This window comes from Rattus rattus, chromosome 4 (genome assembly GCF_011064425.1).
Source record: "Rattus rattus isolate New Zealand chromosome 4, Rrattus_CSIRO_v1, whole genome shotgun sequence".
NCBI lineage: Eukaryota > Metazoa > Chordata > Mammalia > Rodentia > Muridae > Rattus > Rattus rattus.
Window position 1 is genome coordinate 152,638,535 of NC_046157.1, and position 4,523 is coordinate 152,643,057.

A 4,523-nucleotide genomic window follows, 5' to 3' on the forward strand; every position below is an offset into this window, starting at 1 on the left:
ATGCACACACACACACACACACACAAACACACACACACACCTACACACACACACACAAACACACCTACACACACACACACCTACACACACACACACACACACACACACACACACACAAACACACACACACCTACACATACACAAACACAGACACACCTACACACACACATATACCATCAAACAGGAACACGTGTGTGTGCACATTCACACAGATTAGTCACTGCAAGAAAACAGGAGAGAAATTTTAGGGCCAAAGCTAAAAATAATGGCAGCCTTGAGTGCCGTGGGACAGGACCAGAAGATTTATTAAGTTCTATGGGAGCCCCTGTATGAGAGGAGAGAAATTGAAAGTATGAGGTAGAATAAATTGTGGTTGAAATGTTTCTAAATGTGGTAGATGAGATACCTGCAGTCATCCACATCAGTCAATCCTGTAGAAACTGAACATAAATGCTACATCTTAAAGGATCCAAAACAGTGTTACCCAGCAGCACCAAATCGAACGATCACGGAGTTCTCCCTAGCAGCAGTGAGGGCCAGAAAAGAACATATAGTGGTTACAAGCACTAGTTGATTTTCCAGAAGACTGGAATTCAATTTCCATCACCCACATGGCGACTCACAACGATCTCTAACTCAGGTTCTAGGGAATCTGATGCCCTCTTCTGGCCTCCATGGGTACCAGGCACGCACGTAATACACAGACAAAAATGCCCACAAAACACTCATACACATAAAGTAAAAATAAATAAGAAAATTTATTTATTTAAATTTTATTTTAAAAAATGAATAAGAGTATATATCCAGAATAAACTATCAAACTCATACCATCGTCCAGCTTTTTTAATAGCTTCTATAAGTAAATAAAAGGTTCTTTTCCCAATCCCTGTGTTCACTGGCTTGATATTTGTACTAAATGTCCCATTGGTGCCCTAACTATCTATCTATGAACTTCCTCACTTTCTTTTTTATTTTAAAGATTTACTTTTTATATATAAGTACATTGTGGCTGTCTTCAGACACACCAGAAGAGGACACCAGAACTCATTACAGATGGTTGTGAGCCACCATGTGGTTGCTGGGATTTGAACTCAGGACCTCTGAAAGAGCAGTCAGCGCTCTTAACCACTGAGCCACCTCTCCAGCCCCCTTACTTTCACCTCCAGACATGTTCCTCTCCTTACTTGACACTGCAAAGTAGCACCATCTGCTTTGTGTCCATCTCCAAACCTAAAGGCAATCTGAGTCCACTCTTCTGTGTCTTAGGAAGACATACCCTGTGCCAACGTTTGGTCTCCATAGCCCTCTCTTTCCTAATTCATTTAACTCAAAGCCAGGAAGCCTAGACTATGGATAAGGAAAAAGAGGTAGAGAAGATACCATCCATGCCTTACTGATAACTCATGTTGACATATGATACTGATAACTTACATTGAACACTTCCGTTATTCTACCCAGTGCCTACCTATGCAGTAGGTACTCTTTAAAGGGCTTGATTCAGCCCCCAACTCAGGGACCACATGAGTAAAGAACCAATGGCAGCTGCCTGTCTGAGGCAGAAGCTGTCTTGAGTGATTTGAGCACAGGCCCAACCTGTTCTAGTGAAGCAGTTCTCAACCTGTGAGTCAAAGCCCCTCTAAGACTCAAATAACTCTTTCACTGGGGTTGCCTAAGACCATCCAAAAACACAGTTATTTACATTACAATTCATAACAGTAGAACATTTACAGGTATGAAGTTGCAATGAAAAGAACTTTATGGTTGGCGGGGTCACCACAACACAAGAGACTATATTAAAGGGTCATAGCTTAGGAAGGTTGAGATCCACTGCTCTAGTGCCTATTACAGAGACCTTTAGGTGTTTGATGACATTGCCACACATTCCAGGCAAGTGGGTCACCCATAAAAAGGTATTGATCTTAAGTCCATACAAAATGCAAAGTGAAACTTTTCATTTCCGCACTACCTGGGGACAGGTCCACAGGGCGTTGTTCTTGGTTCCCATTGTCACTTAAAAGGGAAACTTACACAATGTCTGGAGCCCTTGATGTCCTGCAGATGGAGGAGGATGTCCTCAAATTCCTTGCTACGGGAAACCACTTAGGTGGTACCAACCTTGACTTTCAGATGGAGCAGTACATCTACAAAAGGAAAAGTGACGGTATCTACATCATAAATCTAAAATGGACCTGGGAGAAGCTGTTGCTTGCAGTTCACACCATTGTTGCCATTGAGAACCCTGCTGACGTCAGCCTTATCGCCTCCAGAACACTGGCCAGCAAGCTGTGGTGAAGTTTGCTGCTGCCACAGGAGCCACTCCCATTGCTAGCTACTTCACACCTGGGACCTTCAGTAACCGGATCGAAGCAGACTTCAGGAAGTCACGGCTTCTAGTGGTGTCCGATCCCAGGGCTGACCACCAGCCCTCACAGAGGCTTCTTATGTCAACCTGCCCACTATTCTCTGTGTAACACAGATTCTCCCCTGCGCTATGTGGACATTGCCATCCCATGCAACAAGGGAGCTCACTTAGTGGGTCTGATGTAATGGATGCTGGCCCGGGAAGTACTCTGCATGTGAGGTACTATCTGCTGTGAGCACCCATGGGATGTTATCCCTGATCTTTACTTCTACAGAGACCCAGGGGAGATTGAGAAGGAGCAGGCTGCTACTGAGAAGGCTGTGACCAAGGAGGAATTCCAGGGTGAGTGGACTGCACTAGTGCCTAGTTCACTGCTGTTCATTCTGAGGGTGGCTGACTGGTCAGAGGGTGTGCAGATGCCCATCCAGCCGTTCCCCACAGAAGACTGGAGTGCGCAGTCGGCCAACTGAAAACTGCTCAGCAGCTCCCACGGCGCAGGCCACTGAGTGGGTTGGAGCCACCACTGAGTGGTCCTGAGCTGCTCTGCAGACACCTGAGCGAAGGCAGGGAAAGGTGGAAGGAAAATAAAGTCCCTAAAATCTGAAAAAAAAAAAAAAATGGAAAGTGAAGGGAGAAAGAAGAGCGGGAAAATCGTGGAGCGCAAGGCTGCATCCACAACAGGAAGTTTAATCCCAGGGAAGCCTACATCTCCTAAATCGGATTGCCCCCCCCCCCTGTTAGTACGCATTGTAAGTGGGTCTCCCAGGTCCCCCAGGAGATCCTGGAGGTGTCGAGGAGTTTGTTCCCCATAAAAGCCCGGAAATATCTAATTGAACCCATCTATCTGTCGTCTCAAGAACCAGCCCTTGAGACTTATTTTTCAGCCAAAATCACCACTGACAGAGCCACACTCCTGCACAAAATTGGCAGGATTCGAGTTTCTGCCTGCCACAGTCTACGCCGGCTAGCGCAGGCGCAACACTTCCGTTTAAACTTGGCTGTGTCAGCCAAATTAATCCCATTAAACTCTGTGACCTTCCATTGCAGAGAGCTCATTAAAGAAGGATATTATAAGGATTGACAGTCTTGCTCCACCACAGAAATCTTCTTAAGAAGACAAGACTTTCTTAAACGTCATGGTATATCAAAGGTAAGAATAATTTTGTGTTCCTTTTTCTTAAATTGTAATAACTGTGTTTAAACCCAAAGCCTCAACTCACACTTTTTCACACATTGCTAGGAGGTGCCCTACCAGGAAACTATATCACCAATTTGACAATCATAATCTACTTTGAAGATGACCTTGTCTAGTCGGGTATAATAAAAAAGAAAATTCATCAAAATATGTGTGTTGTCTTCAGTTAAAACATAAAATAGATGTCATTCTTTTTTTTTAAGTGAAATAATAAACCAATAAATCCTGAGTGTAGGCATAAATTTTTTGCAACCTACTTGAATAAGCGTTCAACCTCTCCTCCTGACCACCACACACCAGAAGAAGTGAAAAAGAAAAGTTATTAGGATGTTGGGGGACGTGGACCTGTTCTTTGGGGATGAGCGCCATCTTCCTTAGCAGCAGTTCAGTCCTATAGCAAACACCAAATATGACTTAAGAGCTTCAGTCCAGTCCTCCAGGCAGACAGAAATCGGGCATGAACCAGCAGCTGCAGTTGGATTCTGCAGAAACCCAAAGGCTTGCCAAGTGGCCCCAGGCAAGGTCACCGAATCAGCAAGGTGCTGCAGGGACCTCAGAAGCAGGTCTTTGGCGAGATTCTTTCTGGCGTCATCACTAGTGGAGACCAACAACGCTATGTAAAGCAAACCAATTCTTGTGTGTCATTGGTGAAGAACAGAAAGGCAGAGCAAACCAAACCAATGCTCAGTCTCCCAAATAAATGTCTGTGGGGTCATATTTATACGTCTTCCTCACGGGTTCCTTCACGTGTTTGCTATTTCAAAGCATCCTTTCACCTGGGTCTGCTTCAGCAAAACATCATTTGACATAATTGACTTTCAAAAAAAAAAAACTAGAAGTTTCCACTTCACCTGAGTCTTTTAGTCTTTTAAAAAGTAGAACTCTATATACCCAATCTAACGCTTCTTCTTAACGATAGCTTGTGTTGTTTTGGGACAGTATTTCACTCCTCTTTGTGCGTCCTGG

The 4,523-nt window shown here is 44.3% G+C and overlaps 1 pseudogene; it reads left to right on the top strand.

Annotated features, from left to right (window-relative positions):
- Window positions 1–2,031: 2,031 nt before the first annotated feature.
- Window positions 2,032–2,899, top strand: LOC116898239 (annotated as a pseudogene).
- Window positions 2,900–4,523: the final 1,624 nt, after the last annotated feature.